Source organism: Heterocephalus glaber, unplaced genomic scaffold (assembly GCF_053883595.1).
Source record: "Heterocephalus glaber isolate CG9 unplaced genomic scaffold, H.glaber_assembly_v1.0 deba00001457, whole genome shotgun sequence".
Classification (NCBI taxonomy): domain Eukaryota; kingdom Metazoa; phylum Chordata; class Mammalia; order Rodentia; family Bathyergidae; genus Heterocephalus; species Heterocephalus glaber.
In genome coordinates, this window is record NW_028258305.1 from 22,389,770 (window position 1) to 22,411,023 (window position 21,254).

The following is a 21,254-nucleotide window of genomic DNA, read 5'->3' on the forward strand; positions in this document are numbered from 1 at the left end:
TACCTGGCAAGCAAAACTGCTTGTCACCCTGCTGAAAACAAACAACCCTTTTTGTCTCCAAGCACTACCTTAACTAATCAAACAAGTTTTACTAGGGAGAGCTTTCTTGATGCAGACTTGGCATGTTCTGTCCATGCCCATTAATGATGTCCAGTGTAAGCTTTGAACCAGGAGGCCACTGAGGCTGCAGCAGAGGAGATCATCCCCCCTGCACTGCTGCTTGAGATATATGGGGACACCTGGGAGCTCTGGCTCTGGGAGATTTCCATAGGCTGGGAAGGGATGTCACAAAACTGAGGGTTTGCTTGGCAGGTTCTCCCAGTCTGTGCCCAAATCAGTTTCCTCATCGCTGATGTGCTCATCTCCACTCTCATTGATTCTCCAGAGACTCCAGGATCTAAAAATTCCATAGACTCCTCAAGGTCTGCTCGCACTTCAAAGGGTCCTGCCCTGCCCAGGTGCTCTGAGCTTGAGCTGGCTGGGTACATGAGATTCCTGATGGTGTGCAGTGGTTGTAACTGATCCAAATTTACATGCTGAGAAAAACAAAGGTAAAGGATATTTGTGTTCAGTTTCTTCACTGCTCAAGTAAACTTCTGTTTGCTGAGATTTTCTCCTCAAAATTCACTGTTGCACAGCTTTTTAGGAAGATTGACATCAAGTATGTGAGACAAAATGTCGACCAGCTGAGTGGCATAGCACAGCGTAGCACTGATGGTGTAGGCAGGGTTAGCATGCTCCATGTCAGGCCCCTGCATTGTTTTCTTCTCTTCCATCCAGTTGTAGTAGGCAGAGCGGTCCCCACTGTTTGGCAGGCTTATCCAGAGCCCCGTGATGCTGATGCTGGTGTCCCCACTGTGGTCATCACAGACCCATCGTCCGGAGAGGAACATCGTCCTCCAGGCTTCGGCAAGCTTGCTCACAGTGCTGGAAGTCATGGCACTGTCACTCTCTGAAGACCCATCTGCAGGGTCTCTCACACCAGTCTTTACTTCCTCGATTGGAAAGATGACAGAGGTGAGCTCTAGAATGTGGGCTCGCTGAACCTCTGCCAGATGCTCATAATGACTTCTTAAGTCAAGAATTTTTTTCCTACCAGGTCACCAAGTTTTCGATTGCGCCTCTGAATCTTCTCCTTTTTCTCTTGATGCCGTTGTGCTCGACTATAAAGCTTCTGGTTCTTTTCCTTGGTTTTGAGAAGACCTTTTGAATTTTTCTTCATTTCTTCATTTCCTTTACATATTGTTTGTTTCAGTTGTTCAATCCTCATCTTGCAGGACATTATTTTCCATCTCAATTGATCTATTATCCATTTTCCTTCCATAGCTTTTAATACTTCTTTTTGAAATTCTTCTTGCTTGCTCTTAAGTCGGTTTAACCTTTCCTTCTTGTCAATAAACCTCTCGCGGTGGCGGCCATCTAAGTAGATGAAATCGCTGCTCTGGACACACTTGGCACAAGTCAGCCGCCAGCAGGTGATGTTGCACAATGGACACCGCTCGACCACCACGTACAGCCCCTCTGGATCGTCCACGGAGTCTACCAGGTCCCGCACCAGTGGCAGGGGCCCACAGCCAGGAGCGTCGGGCGCCGGCGCTGCCTTCCCACTGGGAGACGCCATGATGGTCTGAACTCAGGACCACTCACGTGGGGTTTTTTTTCTGTTCCCGCTTTTTAACAGCATGTATCTTGTTCACTTAGTTCACTGATGTTCTGTTTTCCTTTGAAGTCTTTTTAAACTTATAATTGATATATAATTCTTGTGTATATTTGTAGGGTATAACATCATAATTGATGTATGCATACGTTATAGAAAGATGGATACATATATCCATCACATCACCAGTTTATCTCGTGTGTGTGTGTGTGTGTGTGTGTGTGTGTGCAGATTGAGAATGTTAAAAAGCTATTTGAACAAGTGTAAAACATACATTATTATTAACTGTGGTCACCATGGAGTGCAAGAGTACTAAAACTCATCTTTCCAGTCTGACTGAAACTTTCTATCCTTTGGTTACCACCTTCCTTTTCCTCTTTTCTTTCTGTTTCATTTAGGATGCTTCTTGTTGCTGTCTTTAGGTTCACAAGTCTTTTCTTTGGCAGTGTCTGATTTCCTGTTTATCCTGTCCATGTTTATTTTATTTTGGACATTGAGGTTTTTACATTTAGAGTTTGACTTGAGCCTTTTTTAGATTTTCTACGTCTACTTAAAATACTCAGTTTTCTACTTCCTTGAACATCTATGGTTATATTGTTTTAATGGTTTCTGCTGATTTAATCATTTGTATCATTTTTATCTGTCTCTGTTCTTTTTTATATTTTCCTGTTTCTTTGTATGTGTTATATTTTTTATTAGATGTCAGGTCTTATGAATGTTATCTTTTTGGGTTCTGGATGTTTTTGTGCTCTTACAAATATGCTGGCATTTTGTTCTGGGATACAATTAAGTTATTTGGAAATAGTCTGATACTTTTGAGGCTTGCTTTTCAGTTAAGTAGGAACATGATAACCTTTTGTCTAGTACTAAGTACTTCTGAGTACTCTGCCTGATATATCATGAATTAACAGATTGTCTATTCTAGCTGATGGTAATACAAACTACTCCTGGCTCTGGGTGAGTTCCAGTGATTTCTTTTCTCTGTTTTTGTTGTTGTTTTTGTTTTCATTTTTTTGAGTGGTCCTTTCCTCCACCTCAGGTAATTTCCTCACATTGAGTGCACTGATTTGTTCCCTTCTGAAAGCTCAAAGGTCTCTCTGCAAATCTTTAGTTCTCTATTCTATCTATAAAACAACTAGGAGGTAGGTGCCATTTTTATGCCCATTTTACAAATGAAGAGAGAGGTAAATTACATGGCACAGTTAGTAATAGCCCTGTTTTGGAGTCTGACCTAACCACTCTGCTATACCACCTCTCCATGTATGTTAACTCAGATGGCGTGAATTAGGTATGATTTTTGTGGACCAGCTCCTGAAAGCTCAGATCCCAGTAATATGTGGCCCTACAAATCTAGGTAAACTGCTGCAAATTACAATGAACTCAGACCATTCTATAATTGATCCCTATCTTCTTGTTAGTAAATACAGTTTTATGCTGAGAAGATACCTATCCCATAGGCCATTTAAGAGGTGCTCCCAATCCCTTCTTACCTTTATCATCTCTACTGATAGGGTTCAACCTGGCAGCCTTGTCCCTTTGAAAAGGCAGTGCTCCACTCCCTCACATCATTAAGTCAGCTGGCTAAGCATCACTTCTAGAATGGATGTCAAGTTTTGTGCAATTGATTGTAAGCCAGTGCTCCCCTGTTCCTTTGTTAAATAGGAGGTACAGCTAGCTAGCTAGGCTCCCTCCAGGCACAGTGTTTTTACTGAGACCACCATTGCCATGCCTTGGGAGGAAGTCAAAGCAGGAGTATTAAAAATGATGCCTTTGACATTGGATTAACTGACAACTTGAAAAATATGGGTCATGTGCCATGATATCTTTGATTTTGCTTGGTCTGCCTAGGTTTAGAGCACATGGATCTAGGGAGATGATGAACCTCCCAAGAGAATTCCAGGAGAAGTCCAGAAAAACATGCCTTCAATTGTCTACCATTTATATAACTCTGACTATCCCATTCTTGTCTATTTATGCTGCCTATTTAAAAATCCTAAATATAAATAACATGTATTTAATTATAAATTATATAATTATAAATTCATAAAAAATAGCAAGGCTAGTTTGGATAGTATTGTCAACATAATGTGATATGATGATTTATGAAATGTCAGAAAAACTTCTGGGCTCAGAAATTTGTTCTAAATCTGTAACTTTTGTTTGAAAATCGTAAGTTCAATGGTTGTATAACCTATGGTTATTTGGCCAGTAACCACAAGTCTCTCCCTATTGAAGTATGGGAATTTTAGTCAAAAAATTTAAAGGAAATATCAATATTTGGCTGAAGAGTAAGAGTTTGTTATTTGTAAAGTGGCCTTATGTCTCTTATTTTATGTTTTAAATCAGGAGTATGAGAACTCATGGCTTTATTTCCTCTTGTCCTCCTAGGGAGGTTCATTGTTGTGCTTGGCAGAAAAAAAGAACTTAGGGAAATTAGGTGCCAGAATGTGTGATTTCTTGGTCTCTCAGGGCTAAGCATGAAACAGGTGTTCCTGAACATTTTTGGGTTGTCCAGGTAGCTGTAACTGAGTGGGAAGGTGTTTACTCTGTCTACACAGCGCACTCATATTTTCTGATGTCTTTCTAGCTTCAAACACCTGGGTGAGTCTAGGTCTTTTTAGGCCTCTAAGACAGCTGTAGGACTGACAGTTACCCCTAAAAGTTGGAGATGAGGGAAGCAAGAACATAGGCTGTGTTGTGTGCTTGAGAAGGTTTGGGCCTGTTCTCTGCTATCTTCCTGGTAACAGAGGAGGGCTCTGTAAGGCTGAAATCAGCGCAAAGGAATGGAATGGTCCTCCTGGAACAGAAGCAGGAGTATCAGATGTAAGGAAAGACTTCTGTTCTTGGGTGCCACAAGGTGAGACAAAAGATCATTTAGGTACAGCTACTAGAGCTCAGTAATGTGTCATCTGTTTGCATGAATACACATGAGATATAGGAAAATGGGAGTCAGAGGAACCAATCTGGTGGTGGGTCCCCAGGAACCCTACAGGCCTATCAGGTGTCCCCAGGGCAAGAAGAAAATCCATTCTGGGGAATGTGAGTCATGCTGTGTTTTTTTCCAAGTGTGCTCTAAACGTGTCCTTCAGCAATGGTCCCATACCCACAATGATATGTCCATGTTGTGACTTCTCTAAGACCTCACCCTCAGTGAGGTAGGGGCCCAGCCTGGTCCCCACTGCCTAGCACAAGGTCTAGTGGACCCTTAGCAGATGTGTGTGCTGAGCCTTGGCAGGAGCCTACCTCAGCAGGAGGCACCTACTTGCAGCTCCCTGCTTTCTGTGCCCTGATTTTATGCTGCCCCGTGGTTTCCAGAAAGCCAGCCTCACAGGGCTGTGATCTATTCCTGGTTTGGTAACTTGGACAGGGGTGAGCATTTAGCTCACTATTGTATACACATAACTCAAAATAAATGAATGCAAAAAATAAATACATAAATAAATGCATTTATAGTGGATTTTCTACATCTCCTCTGCATTTGATTAGGATCAATTGGTTACTAGTGTTTTCATCTTTGCATGAATGACAAAGTTCTCTTTCTAGTTAGTGTTAGGTCAGACTTTGGCCAAGTGAATTCACCAAGAAATGCCAAAGTGACACCCCCCCATGAGACTCCTTGGTTTTACCAGCCTTTTGTTACCTCATGGGTAACCCCACCAGATCAATTCAAAACTTCAACACAGCTGAAACCTTGAAGAGAGATGTGAAGCATGGAAGTCAAGTATCTGGGTGCCAGGGCCCTGTGACATGGTTCAAATTTTGCTTGTCATTTCTCAGCCACGTGGCCTTTCCATGTGAGGCAATGTCTCTGGGACCCGTTTTCCTCACGGGGATGATAACAGTTAACAATCTCAACATGAGTAAAGGGTTATAGGAGTAAAGCTGTGCGAAGGGCTCCTCACAGGGCCTGGCACTCCTCTGTGATTATGCTCAAGCATTATGTCCTGAATGACTTTTCTGTAGCTGTGTTTGCTCCAGCAAGGCCCCAGTCCTTTCCTCTTCACAATGTCCATTCCTCCATCCATCTTCACCTAAGAGGCCCAGCATAGCTAGATCTATACAGTCGCATTTGTGTTTCTGGGACTCGGAAGGATTTTGAGCCCCATAAGGATAGGGCCAGGCCTATCCTCAGGGCCTAGAGCAAGACCAGTCTGGAACGAGCGTTTTGGTAATCTCTGGTAAAGAAACCTTCTCAGTGTTTGTCATTTCAGCTGGTCGATCTGGTCAAGCTGGTCAAGAGGAAAGTTCCTCTTCACTCTGAGCACTGTTCTGTATAGGCCATGGGCTGCTGCCAAGACCCACTCAGCAAAACCAAGGACAGAGGGAGGCAGGGCAGGCGTCCTGCTCAGCCTTAGTAACTACATTGAGGTTCCCTTGTTTGGTCTGGATGCAGAGGGGGGCGCTGGTCATAGCATTCATGCCCGTAAGGAAGGCTTTGTCTTGGCCAGGCCCTGCTTCCTGGGTACTTGCTGGAGACATGAGAACAATCCAGGTATACCACAAGGGGAACTAGGCAGCAAAGGCTATTGGGGTGATGTACTGTGTTAGCCAGCTTTTTCTTGTTGTGACTAAATACCTGAGAAAACCAGCTTTGTAGAGGATAGATTTATTTTGGCTCACATTTTCAGAGCTTTCAGTCCACAGTCGGCTGCTTCCATTGCTGTGGGCCTGAGAGGAGGCAGAACATCATGGCACAAGGGGTGAGGGAAGACAAAATCTGCTCACCTCATGGTGTTTAGAGTGAGAGAAAGAGCTAAGAAGAGAGGACCAGGGACCGTATATAGTCTGCGAGGCCATGACCTCATTATTCCCTTCAGCTAGGCCCCATCTCCTATTTCTATCACCTCCAAATTACAGTCTCATCAAGGGGTACATCCACTTGCAAGTGAGACCCTTCATGAGCCAATCACTTCCAAAAGCTCATCAGCTGGCTTTGAGGGACATTTTAGATCCAAATCATAACATCTAAGAATTTTTAAAATACAGTGGTACCATGGTTCATGAATTTAATTTGTTCCACGATTCTGGAAAACATAGTCACATTTATATTCATGCAGGAAAGATGGCCTCAGTCATGTTTATCACCCAATACAGAGTTTGCAAATGAAAAATTTTGCCAAATGCTTCTGTTTGCAAACCAGATTGTTCACACAAGACTTCATGAACCAAGATACCACTATAAATCAAAGCTTATTTTAAATTTTTCATGGCTTCCAAAAAGGTGGATTCCATACATCCCTGTGAGAGTACTTGGTATTCCATTAAATTAACTCATGCTGGACTTTGCTCCAGCACGGGGATACTGCAGGGGTCAGTCTGACCCATGGGACTGTGCGGTGTAGCCTGGAGACCCCTGAGAAGGAGGCTGGAGTCCATACTTTCGGCCACCTCTAGTAGCAGATGTGGGGTTAGGCTCAGGGCAATTTACACTTCCATTACTTGTCTGCCATCCGTATGATGTAGGATTACAGTGCTGAGTAGACATCGAAGGCCCTGGATACCATCTCTCGTTAGTCATTCACCCACTGAGTGTCCGTGGATACCTAGTTTCCTCATCTGGAGATGAGACAGGTTGGACTAATTTGGTCTGTAAGAGCCCTTGAGAACCCACATTCTATGCTCCATGATCCTAGCTTCTCTGTTTGTTTTCCCTATTTCTTGTTTGGTCATTATTATGGGGTCCTACATTACCTCTGTATGTCATTGGAACTGGAGGGGGAGTAAGTGGAGGTTGGGGAGATTCGTCCTTCCCATGGCTCTCCCTCCCTTCTCAGCATCTGTACACCTCCAGGAACCCCTCAGGCATGGTCCTGCTGCTGACTTCTCAGCACCATGATGATGACCTGTGCTTCAGATGCAGGTGGCTGTGGCAGGGCGTCTTAGGGAGCTGGCTCTGGGGAGGGAGAGGAGTGTGTGCTGGGACCTCACCTGAGCCAAGGATACACTGAGACGGGATCTGGTTGGTGAGCTGGCAGCACGGGGGCTGATGTAAACACCTTGGGTTACTTTACCTCTGTCAACAGCACCTTAGCCCTGTCCACAGGGCCAGGAGACATGACTGGGCCACACGGTAGCCCAGTGCAGATTGGCTGCCTTCTACCTAGCGTGTGTTTTGTCTTCCTTCTGGGCAGGAAAGTGATGTGTCCTTGCCTGCTGGGCTCATGGTCATGAAACCAGCTACAGGTGGGCGCCTGAGAGGGCAGCTCTGTGGGCTGTAGTAGATGGGAGCAGGGGCCAGGGCACAGGCTGGACTCCTCCCTGTGGGATGGGGAGGTGTGAGAGGACCTTGGGTTCCTCCTGGAGGGGTTCCCGGCCGGCCGGACCCCACATTCTCTGCACCCAGCCCCTGCCCTTCTTGCCCACTGTTATCCTCTTTTCAATAATCTCACCCCTCCCAGGGCACTAAATCTGCCCTCCTTTACCCTACCTGCCACTGTCCTCAAGGGTCTCAAAGTCAACAGAGCAGAGGAATCAAGTTTTTAAATCACTCAGGGCCTCAGTTTTTTCCTCTGCAAATGGGAATAACGTCTATATCCTTCTCAAAGGGTCAATGTGAGGCTTAAAGGACATAATTCATATAAAGCTCCTCTATCTGTGCCTAACACCTGTTATTTGATTATCTTTCTCCTCCCCACTCCAACTTGCCCCTGCCCTGGTCTCCCTGGTCCTGATTAGTCCCCAGTCCTCAACAGCTCACACAGGCCAACCCGCCTTCTGCCTGTTCCTTGTGCCACATCTGGTTGCTTCCAGGCCTACATACCCACCTTCTCTCCACCTGGCTGCCCCATGTGAACTGAGGACCTTTTTCCTCTCTCCCCTCCAGTGACAGCTCCTAGCTGGGCTCCTTGCTCCAGTCTCACCTATTCATGTCCAGCTGCCTTATCACAAACACGAGCTCCCCCTCACCTCCAGGGTCAAGTCCACGCCTCCCCAAAGTGCACACAAGATCTGCCCTCCCCACCTCCTGTGTCTTTTGTCCCACATGTTCCTGGGAAGCAGGCATGCTAAACCACAGCCCCAGTGTCCAGCCTCCAGCCTTGTTCCTGCTGTTCCTCCTCTCCCATCTGCCATGTGCCTGCTTTTTCCAAAAGACAGTAACCTTAACAAATATGTGTACAGATATAACAGGCTGCCCCTGTAATAAAAGTGCCTTACATGTATGAATTCATGTCACAGTTCAACCTAGTGAAGTAATAACCATTCACAAATGAGGAAACTGAGGCGCAGAGAAGTTAGTGAACTTGCCAAGCACACAGAACAGGTAACTGCAGGCGCTGGGTGCACATGCATGCCCCTGCCTCTAGAGTCCACATGTTACTGCTCCACTTCTGGCCCCTCTTGGCACTGCCTGTTGCTACCCCTTCTGCACCAGTGACCGCTCTCTCACCACAGTATTTGTTGTCAATTTCTTGCTTCTCTGAGCCTGTGGAGGGCAAGGACCATGTGCTGTTCATTTTCACATTGCATTTGGTGGGTACCTATTTAAGGAGCCAACAAATGACATGTCACCTATATGACTTTGACAGAATGTTTTCTTATTCTGTCAGATCTGGCCATCCATTTCCAAGACATATCTGGGGCTCGTCTCACTCCTCTCCTTCCTTTGCCAGAAGCATCCCCTCCCTTGCCAAGGCTCGTGTGACATCGGCCTCACTGAGGCCAGAGGAGCCATGAGACGCCCGCAGACTGGGGATGAGATTGGCTCTGGCTCCCATTTGTTTGCGAGAAGGAGCTTGGTGGATACAAGTGAGAGCTTGCCTTATGCCCCGGTTTGGCCAGGGGGAGGGCAGAGTGAAGGAGAGTGGGGGAGTGGGGGCAGGAGATAGACCCTCGATGGGTCCTGTTGGGATGTCCCTCCACCCTACCACCCCATCTCTCCAGATCAGATGACAAAAAGAACAACAAAGAATCCAGATGCAGAGCCTAGTGGCCATCTGGTTCCCCGTGAGTGTAACCAGGGAATCCATATAGAGAATAAAGGAAACATGTCTGAGATAAATAATGAAGGAGACTCAGCAGTGTCCACACAGCATCCAGACAGCTCCTCTGTCCAGCTGGGTGTTGAGGTGATGGCAGAGGTGGCAGTGAAGCAGGAGAGAGCCACTGCTTACTGAGTGCCTTCTTTTGGCCAGGCCCACTTGGCCCCACACAGTGCTGAAACCCTAGGGACTTGGGTGCCACATCCTTCACACACAGGAGGAACTGAGCCAGGAGTCACTTTGTGTCCCAGGAAGTCTAGTGGCTCTAATGATCACTCAGATTCTAACGCATCTCTTCATTTCAGTGTTTCGTCTCACCAGGCAGTATGTGCAGCCAGCCTCTCCCCTGGAGGAACGGAGGCCTGGGACATGTTTGTTCCCAGATGCTTCCTGCAGCCCCTCCCCTCCCCCAACTGTGGAAGCTGAGGCTCCGAGAGCGCTTTGGACATTCTCTGGGCCACCTCAGTCTAGCTGTTTTGGTGTGAATGTGTCAAAGCAACCCTGTCCAGATGTAACCACTGGTGGTTTTCCTTTTCTTTATTTTTTTATTCTTCAGTTACCCAGTCATGTCCCACAGGCCTCTGTAAGTCACCCTCCCCCACATCATCTCTCTGTCTCCATCATGGGCTTTGATGTCCCCACTGTGGGCTTTGTTCCAGAGTGTCGAAGCTGGGGAATCTCTGGAAGGATGCCCGAAGGGTGGAGGCTCACTGTTCTCAGCCTCAGATAGGGCTGAATCACAAGGGCAGTGGGAGAGTTGGTGCCCTGGTCCTGTGGCTCCCTTCTTGACAGTGGGAGGGGTGCTAAGAATCCCATAGGACACAGAGGCACTCCATGAATACTGGAGGCCATCCTTAGGGCCCAGGTGGGGACTTCAGTGGGTCCAGACAATCCTGGAAGGTGGCTACAAAGCCTGCAGGGAAGGCACTTTGCTGAGTGGATTGGGCTTTGGGTCTAGACAGAGCTCCTGCCCTGTTTCTTTACATCTGTGTAACCTTGGACCTGCCCTTCACCTCTCTGAGCTCTTTGGCCTGTGCTTTTCTCCGCGCTTACCCGCATTTCCTAATATTTCTTCACCCCCTGCTCTGCAAGGACTGGCCTGAGCAGATTCCAAAGGAATAGGCTTTATTTCCAAAAAAGGCTTTTCTGGGACTGTGGTTGCCTGGGGATAGGGATGGAAGGAAGGAGGGATTACCAAAGGAAAGTTTTGTGGGTGAAAGACATGTTCTCTAGTTGTAGTAATGGTTCTGTAGGCCTAGACATATGTCAATGATTAAACTAGGGCATAATGCCAAATTTCATTTAAAGGAGAATTATGGGAGGTGTATAATGCCCACATTTATTTTGTAGAAGTATTTCTATTGATGAATTATTTATTTTAATTTTATGAATTTTATACTAAACAATGTGTACTTAACAGGAAAATAAAATATCAATAAAATATTAAATTTTTAATATGTAATGAGTGTTTAGAATAGACATCAACATTTTCACATCAGCTGTTTACTTGCTTACAAAACCTAAAAGATAACATCTGAAATAAATTCCTATGTGAACTACAATGAAAATACAAACAAAAGTCTACCATAGAAATAATCTTTCCTTTAATTATCACACCCAAGGCAGTCTTCACACATGAAAATTGCATGTTCCATACACTGGTATTGCTTACACTGATAGCACATGTGTTCTGTTTTCCTGTCGTCTTTGGCAGGACATACTTGACATCTTGCTGGACTTCCTGCTTTCTTAGGAGGTTCTTGTGCTGTTTCACCTGTCTGTTCATTGGTCCACTCCAGAATTCTTTTGCAGAGTTATTTGGGCAGATACATCTTGTTCTTCCTGTGTTGTAATTGATCATTTATCAGTTCCAGTCCCAATCCTCTAAGAAAATTTCTCCATGATATTTTGTGCTTGTTATTTTCTTTGCAAACTGTGAAAAAACTATGGCTGACATATTTAGGATCCAGTAAAACACAACCATTGACCAATGCTTTGTTATTTCCAATGACATCATAGTTGCTGCATAACTCGTTACCAACATCTACTCCACCTTTCCTTTTGTTGTGAAATGTGACCATTTCTGCCTTCATTTGTGTCGAGGATTCACTACCAATCTTTGTTTTTTTGGTTTGGTTTTTTGAGACAGAGTCTCACAACTGCTAGCTTTGAACTCATTATGTAGCACCAGCTGACTTTGAACTCACAGGATTTTCCTGCTGAGGGCTGGGATTATAGGCGTGCATACAATATTGTAATGACAGTATCAATATTACTTTGGTTCTTTTAGTTTTTAAAATTTTTTTTCATTTTTTTGATTTTTATAGAAAAACATTTATTGGCACATTTTAGGCATACATAACGATAACACTCATCATAGGGAATTTGCACCTGCACAAGATACATTCCACCTCTTTTCCCCTCTCCCATTCTTTGCCATAGTGTAGTCCAGGCTAGCCTGGAACTCACTGTGTAGCACAGGCTGACCTTGAACTCACAAGATCCTCCTGCCTCAGCTTCCTGAGTGCTAAGGTTACAGGTATGCACCACCATACCCAGCTTCACTATCAATCTTATCATCATGGTGTAATGTTGACAGTATCAATATTACTTTTTCTTCACTGTATAGGAGGCCGATGTTATGTCTCTCTGAAATCCAAAGATTGTCCTATACATTACTCTATTCTGAACTCGCAACATTTTTTCAGGAATATCCACTTTGTTCTTGAGAATAGTTCCTATGCTGATCAACTGGTGTTTTTTTAGCAAACGTAACATCACTGAGTAACTCATGAACCAATTGTCGAATGTGACATTTGGGTTACTTTTTGAAATAAGTGCAACAAGTCTGTTCACAGTGCCATATGATTTATTACTGCACATAAAGATGTGGTGGCTGAGTTCCAGGATAAACTTCTAAATTCAAGGTGTAAAATGTCTTCACATCGACCAGAGCATTTATTCTTATACCATATTTGGAAGGTTTATTTGGGAGATAATGCCAAAACCTTTAACAACCATGAAATAATTGATGCGAATTGTCAGTTGTCATGTATTCAGATAGTGACAGTTTGAAACAAAGCTTTTAAAAAAATGAGCAAATAGCCAAATTGTCAGAGTTTTTTCTTTTTTCTTTCTTGGTGGTTCTTTTTGTCATCAAAACATAGGCAATTTTGAAAGAAACCAATTGTTCTAAAAATGTCAATGCCACATCTGTCACTTCTCCATAAATCTTTTAGATTCTGACAGTTAGAATGATAAAGTCCTGCTATGCAGGCTTTTAGTTCAGATAATGAGATGTCATGATAAATATATTTCTGAATATTATTATTGCTGCATATAGAATGTTTTACTTGTATTTCATTATTAGTATATTTCACAACATCTTGTAACATATTGTCTGTTACAAACAATTTCCAACATCGAATCACAGAGCTAGTCTTCCATCCAATAGGTTTCACCTCTGGCAAGAACCCAATAACATTTTCCAACCTAGTTTTAATATTGGATCATTAAGGTATATATGACCATTTTGTAGCATTTTGACCAGTCAAATATTTATTTACATAACTTTTTTTCCTCATCTGAATCAAAGTCTTCATTCTGTACTTCTCTATCTGTCACATCTTCTAACTTCTTTGGCTTACATGATCCAAGTCATCCTCGGTAGCTGAATCACCTGATGACTCACTTTCAACCTCCTCTCAAAGTTGTAGAAGTATATTTTCATACAACATTGTACTGAATTGGGATAATTCTACACAAAAAATAAACATGTAATAAAAAATTGTAAAAACACAAAAATGTAACATGGTGCGCAATGTAGCTAAAACTCACCCATTTACACTTTGACACACATCCACATATCTTTGCTGTTCATCATACCAACTGGATGAACACAAAGACTGCTTCCTATATTCCCTCAGCGTAGCTACTGAGATGCACAGTCAGCTACCATTATGCTAAAGTACATATTTGCATGAGAAAAATATGCTTGGGGTGTATTTTACCCACCATAATGCTCCTTTTAATTACGTATTTTAAATAGGAACATTTTACTGGACTTCAATTCTACCACAGTAAATTTAGAAGGGGGAATTTAAAAGATACATTTAAAATGAGCACAAAAGATGAAAATATGCTTTTATGCTATATTCTCAGTTTAGTAAACTATAATAGAACACCAGTAACAAAAAAGTCATTGTTGGGCGGCATCTCAATAAACCACCTCTGTTTTCCTATGTGTTGGGCCATAAGCTCCTCAAGGACTGTGTTCATGGTTACATTCTCCATCCTCAACCCAGATCCTAGTATGTAGCCACCATACGAAAACAAATGAACGATGAAGTGTTTAAATGAATGAATGGACCTGGAAAGAATGAATGATGGAGTATTTGAATGGTTGAATGGACCTGGAAACTCATGAGAGGCCGCTGGACTTGAACCTGTAATTTTATGCCAGAATGTGCTGTGGCAGGAGAGTTTTGTCAATATGGTTCTCTCCTGTGTTCCCACTTCCCACCTCTTGACTGCTCAAGAGGCTACCCAGAACCTTGAACTGTCATCTACAACCCATCCCCACTTCCTCAGAACACCTGATTTTCCTGTACACATTTCCTGGGGCCTCAGCTGCTATCTTCTGGCTCCATCTACACCCTGTGGGAGGATGAGAGAAGGGTGAAGTGGCCTGGGTATGTTTCCCTCCCAGGGGATGTGTTCTTCATGAATGTGTTCTCCATCCAGAAGGAATGTAGATCATGTTACCTTGTCTCCTTTTGCACATAAGGAGGGTCAGACTGATGGCTTCTGAAATTCTTCCCTTCCCTGCTAACCCATGTGCTCTCACTTCTGGACTCCGCTGCAAGCGCAGGATCATGTTTGTTTTTATTAATGAGTTCATGGTACAGATGTCAAGGATGTCATAAGGACCAACTTTCTGTCACCCTGAAGCCTTGTCCCCTAGTGTTCTGTCATAGAGGCCAGCACCACGACTAGCTCTTCCTGTGCCCTTCCAGATATCCTAACATATGAATGTGACTTTGGAGACTTTGCCTAGATTTGGTTGATAACTATTTGTCTTTAACTCTGGGATTCTATTGTGTAAAATACACCATGACTTAATAAAACAATCCTCCTTAACATTTCAACTTAAAAACTGTTGCTGTGAATATCCTTGTGTGTGTATCTTTGTGCATTTGTGAAAGTGTAACTATAAATATGCTAGAAGTAAAATTGCTCTTTCAAAGGATTCACATGGCACTTCCATTGGTATACATAGGGTCAAATTGCCTTTTTTAGATGTTTACAACTTATGCTTCCACCAACACATAGAATGCCTGTCTTTCTACATACTTTTATCAGTAATATTGTACCTGTTTTTTTCCAATTGGTAATACATTGTTGAGGTATAAAATTCATACACAAGAGTCCACAGATCATGTTTGGTTAGATGAATTTTCCCATGTCTGAATAGCTACGTTCTAAGTCAGAAAGAGTATGAATAGCCCCCCAGAAGTCCCCCCTCCTGTCGCTATTCATCCTGTTGCCCAAAGGTGATCAATGTCTGACTTTAAATATCACAGGTTAGTTTTGCCTGTACTAAACTTTTACATGGAGTTTATATAATTTGTAATCTATTGCTCTTGGTTTCTAACACTCAAAATTTCTGAAAGTCAACTGAGTTGCATGTGGCAGTAGTCCATTCATTTTCATTGCTGTAGGTTACTCTATTTTACGATTTCACCACAACTTATTTGCCCATTCTACCAGTAAGGGACATTTAAGTTATTTTTAGTCTGGGGTCATTGGAAATAATGCTGCTATGTATGTTCTTAAACCTGTCTTTTACGGAAAAAATGCACTCATTTCTCTTGGAAATACCTAGGAGTAGAATAGCCAGGTTAGAGAAGGTGCGTATGTTCAGCTTCCCTCAGTGTTTGTACCCATTCATATTTCTGCCAGGAATGTAGGGGAGCTTTAGTTGCTTCCTATTCTCTCTTGCACTTGGTATTGAAGGTCTTTTTGTCTTTACCCATTCTGGTAGATGGTTTCTCTTTGCGGTTTTAATTTTCATTCTCCTAATGACTGCTGAGTTTGAGCACCAATGTATGCTTTAATTGACCATAAAAGCTTCTGTGAAGTGTTTTTTAAAAGTTCTGTGTTTTTGTATTTGGCTGTCTTCTTTTTTTTATTGATTTGAAGAATTCTTTGTGTATCCTGGATGTGAGTCTTAGTTCAGCTATAACTATTGCTGATATTATCTCTCATCTGTGGACAGTGTTTTTATATTCACAAAGTCTTGTCTACTTTGTGAGGTCATGAAAATATTCTCCTATGTTATCTTCTGGAAGTTTTATCTTTTACATTTGGTCTCTGTCTGATCTGGAAATTTTATACTTTAAAATTTTTTTAAAAAGATCTTTTATTGGTACATTTTAGGTATACAATACATTTATGTTTATCATTGGGTCCTTGTACCTGTACATGATGTATCTTGGTTCTTATTTTTTTCCCATTACCTGTGCGCCCTTTACCCCCTCCACCCTTCCCTATTTACATAGATTTCATTCCCATTTTTTTTCTTTTCCCACAATTTTTCCTTTCCTTTCTTCCCTTTTCCCTTCCCCTCCCACCACCCCTACACCTTTGGACCTTTTCCTATTTCAATGTATCAGTTATTCATTTTAATTATTTTAATCCTTATTTACACTTTCAGTTTCTAACACTACAGAAACTATTCGGTATTTACACATGTGTGTCCTATTTATGGAAATTTTATACTTAATGTAAAGTGAGAACCAAGGAAAACTTTTCCCCACATGGATATCCTCTTGACTCAGCATGGTTTTTGAAAAGTCTGCATTTGTCATACAGAGAATGTCCATCTAGGAAGGAATGGGTCAATTCCTGGACTGTTTTGTTCTGTTGTACTAGTTTATTTTTCTATCCTTATACAATACTACACTGTCATAATTATTGTGATTTCAAAATAAGGTTTGATACTCAGTAGTTTAACTTTGCCTTTTTCAATATTGTCTTGAATATCCTTGTCTCTTGGTATTTTCACATAAATTTTAAAACAAGGTTATTGGACCACAAATACATATATCCATACAAATTAAAATATTAGCGTTTTGGGGTTGCAATTAACATGTAGTTAACTGTGAAAATAACTGACATCTTAGACATTTACTGACTTTTCCAGCCCATGAACATGGGCTGGGCCTTCCTTTATTTTTCTCTGTTCTTTGGCTATATTTTTCAGCTGTATTCTTATTCTGTGTATTGATTTAGTATATTCTATCACTCAGAAATATAATTTTTCAATTATTTGCTGTTGGTCTATAAAATATGGTTTTTAATGTTATCTTTATATTCAGTAATCTTGTTAAATTCCCTAATAAGCTCTAACATATCTGAAGATCTTTTTGCAAATACATCATCACATATATATGTATATGTATAATCTCACAGACTGTCATAATGACAATTGTTTACCCTTTCTCATCATCACACGTTTTTCTTGTTTTATTCCACTGGCTATATCCTCTAATAGAATGTATATAATGTTGTGAAATATATATATTTAGACTTCATTCCTTTTCTTGACTTTCTAAAAGTCTTGACATTTTCAGAGTAATAAGAGCGTCTTTCATATGCTAATGAGACGATGGGTGTCTGTGGGACCCTAGACAGCTTCAGGTTGGGGACGTCAAAAAGACCATGGCAGCATTAGAAGGTAAGGACTTTTGGCTCCACACCCTACCTCTAGGGAGGCGAGAGGAGCTGAGGGCTGAATTGATCCCCAGTGGCCAATGGTTTAATCACTCATGCCTCCATAAAATCTGAAAAAGACAGGGTTTGGAAACTTTTAGATAGTGGAATATATGGAACTTTTTGGAGGGACAGCACTCCCAGAGGAGGCACGGAAGCTTGGTACCCCTTGTTCCATACCTCTCCCCATGCCTCTCTTCCACTTGGCTGTTTGTCCGTATCCTTTGTAACGTCCTTTATAATCAGTGGGTAAATGTTAGTAAAATGTTTCTCAGTTCTGTGGTTGCTTTAGCAAATCAAACCCAAAAAGGTATTTGTGGGAACCCCCAATTGATCCCCAAGTGGTCAGAAGTATAGGTGACAACTATTACTTGCAACTGGCATGTGAAACAGGGCGAATCTTGTGGGCTTTTGCCCTGAACTGTGGGATTTGATGCTATCTCTGGTAGAAAGTGTCAGAAATGAATTGAATTACAGGGCACCTAGTTGCTGTCTTCTGGAGAACTGTTTGGTTGGCATGTGGGGTAAACCCCCACACAACTGGTGTGTGAAGAGTGGTGACTGTGAGAGTAGACTAGGGGAAACTATCTCACTGTTGAATAGAAGTGATGACAGTGTCCTCGTTTCTCTCAGGAAAGTATTTCATCATTATGTATGATACTTAGTGTAAATTTTTAATGATTATCAAATTAGGAACTCTCTAGTATGTGAGTTTTTAAAAATGCATTTCAAATTTTACTAAATATCTTTCCTTTATCTATTAAGATAGGTTTTTTCTTTATTCTGCTAATTTGGCAAATTACATTGATCATTTAGTTCTTTGTTAAATGTTTTATTTCTGTAGCAGACCCATGTTGCTCACAATGTATAATCCTTTCCATATTTTGCTGGATTTGATTTGATAATATTTTGTTGAAGATATGTGAACTGATATTGGTGAGAGACTGACCTCCTATAAATTTACTGTCTTGCTAATGAGCTTGTCCAACTTTGGTATCAAGAGTAAATAAATGAGTTCAAAGAGTACCTCTTTTCCATTCTGCATTGTTGGTGGGGACGTAAACTAGTACAACCACTGTGGAAATCAGTATGGAGATTCCTCAAAAAACTAAAACCAAAAAATAAATAAATAAATAAATAAATAAATAAAAAATAAAAAACCCCTAAAACCAGAAATTCCATTCAACTCAGCTATTCCCCTTCTAGCTATCTTCGGGAAAGGATTAAACACATCATATTACAATGATACATTCATAATCATGTTTATAGGAGCAGAATTCATAATAGCTGAATCTTGGAAGTAGCCTTATATGTCTATTAACAGATAATTTGATAAAGAAAATGTGGTAGTTATATACAAGGCAATATTACTCTGGCATAAAGGTGGATAAACTTGAGTCATTTGTAGGAAAATGGGTGCAACTTGAGAGCATAATATTAAGTGAAATAAGGCACATAAGCTTAAATATTGCATGTTTTCTCTTATATGAGAAATTAAAAATATAAATAAGAGAAATAAAAATAGATAATAAGAAATAGGCTGATCTTGCAAATGGAGGGGGGAGACCAAGAAATGGAGGGAGGATGAAAGAGGGGAGAGGGAAAGGGATCGAAAAGAATTAAGATGTGTTATATACATATGCCAACTCTCCACAACGATGTAATAATTATGTCCTGCAAACTTTTACTAATAACACAATTTTAAAAACCCAAAATAACAAAGGGTTCCTTTTAAAAAGTCCTCTAAATATATTTGAGATAGTCATATTTCTCAAACATTTGGGTAAATTTAATGGTGAAGTCATCTAAAACTGAAGTTTTCTTGGTGGGAAAGTGTTATTTAAGTATTTGATTTCCTTAATAAATATAGGAATATTCATATATTCTATTTCTTCTTGTATCAGTCTTAATAACTTTGATTTTTCAGAGTTAATATATTTCATCTAGTTTAATGTTATAAAATTGATTACTTTATTCTGATATAATTTTAAATTTTAGCTCCTGATAGTAATTTTTGCTAACTCTCTCTTCCTGATGAATCTTGCTAGGAGTTTACTTTTATTAATATTTTCAAAAAACTATGGTTTTGTCTACTTTGTATTTGTTTTCTATTTCACTGTTTCTCTCGTACTTATTATTTCTTTTTTTATTTTTTAGTGTATACTATACTGAACATTGGGTTACTTTTTGACATTTATATAACATACTTTGATCCTATCCATTCCCTATTATGTTTAATGGCTATTTGCTAACATCTTTTTTAAAAATTCATTAAGTTTATGGTCACATTCATCATTGGGAATTTGTACCTGTACATGATGTATCTTGGTTCTTATTTTTTCCCCATTCCCCTGCCCTCCTTTCACCCCCTCCACCCTTCCTATTTACATAAGCTTTGTTTCCAATTTTTTCTTCTTTTTTCATTTTTTTCTTTCCTCTCTTTCCTTTCCCCTGCACTCCCCTCCCTAGTTCCCCTTCCCATTTGAACATTTTCTTCCTATTTCACAATATCTATTATACATTTTTGTCCTCATTTACACTTTCAGTTTCTCACACCAGAGAAACTATTTGGTATTTACACATATGTGTCTGATTTATTTTACTTAAAATATGACCTTGAGGTGCATCTGTTTAGTGATAAATGTCTCTAGTTTGTCTTTCTTTATGGCTGAGTAGTATTCTATTTTATTAAGAAACCTCATCTTCTTTATCTAATCACTCATTGATGGGCATTTGGGCTGTTCGAAGATTTAGCTATTACAAACTGTGCCACTATAAACATGGGAGTGCACATATTGCTGTGGTATGATGTTTTTAATTCTTTCGGGAACATACCCAGAAGTGGAATAACTGGGTCAAATGGGACCTCTAATCCTAGTTTTTTGAGGAATCTCCACACTGATTTCCATAGTGGTTGAATCAGTCTACATTCCCACCAACAGTGGAGAAGGGTTCCTTTATTGCCAAAGACCTGTCAACATTAGTTATTGGTTGATTTCTTGATAGCAGCCATTCTTTTTGGAGTGAGATGGAATCTCAACGTTGTTTCCATCTGCATCTCTTGAATGACCAGTGATCTTGAACATTTTTTTATATGTTTATTTACTGCTTCTACTTCTTCATCTGAGAAATGTCTATTCATTTCAGATTCCCATTTTTCCATTGAGTCTTTAAATTTGAGAGGTCTGATTTTTAAAAATTCTTTATATATCCTAGATAGTAGTCCTTTGTCTGCGGACGAGCTGGTAAAATTTTTTTCCCATTCTGTAGGTTGTCTCTTCACACTGTTGGTGGTTTCTTTTGCTGTGCAAAAGCTTTTCAATGTGATGAGATCACAGTTGTTGATTCTTTGAAATGTTTCCTGTGTGATTAGGGTTTTTTCATAAAGACTTTGCCTACACCATTGTCTTCAAGCATTTTACCTACTCTGTCTTCTAGCAGATTTAGTGTTTCTGTTTCAAAATTCAGATCTTTGATCCATTTCGATTTTAGTTTAGTACATGGTGAAAGATATGGATCTAGGTTTAATCTTTGGCATGTGGAAAGTCAGTTTTCCCAGTACCATTTATTGAAGAGGCTATCTGTCTTCCAGTGAAGGTGTTTGGCCCCTTTGTCAAAGATAAAGTAGCTGAGTATGTCTGGAGTTGTTTCTGCATTTTCTAATCTGTTCCACTGATCCTCAGGTCTGTTTTTCTTCCCAGTACCATGCTGCTTTTATCACAGTAGCTTTGTAATATGTCTTCAAATCGGGGATTGTGATGCTCTCTACTTTGCCTTGTTACCCAGAATTGCTTTTGCTATTCTAGGTCTCTTCTGGTCCCATATGAATTTTAGGATTGTTTTCT

The 21,254-nt window shown here is 41.0% G+C and overlaps 1 pseudogene; it reads right to left on the reverse strand.

Moving 5' to 3' along the window:
* Positions 1–140: 140 nt before the first annotated feature.
* Positions 141–1,621, reverse strand: LOC101713760 (beclin 1-associated autophagy-related key regulator pseudogene; annotated as a pseudogene).
* Between the last annotated feature and the right edge of the window lie 19,633 nt (positions 1,622–21,254).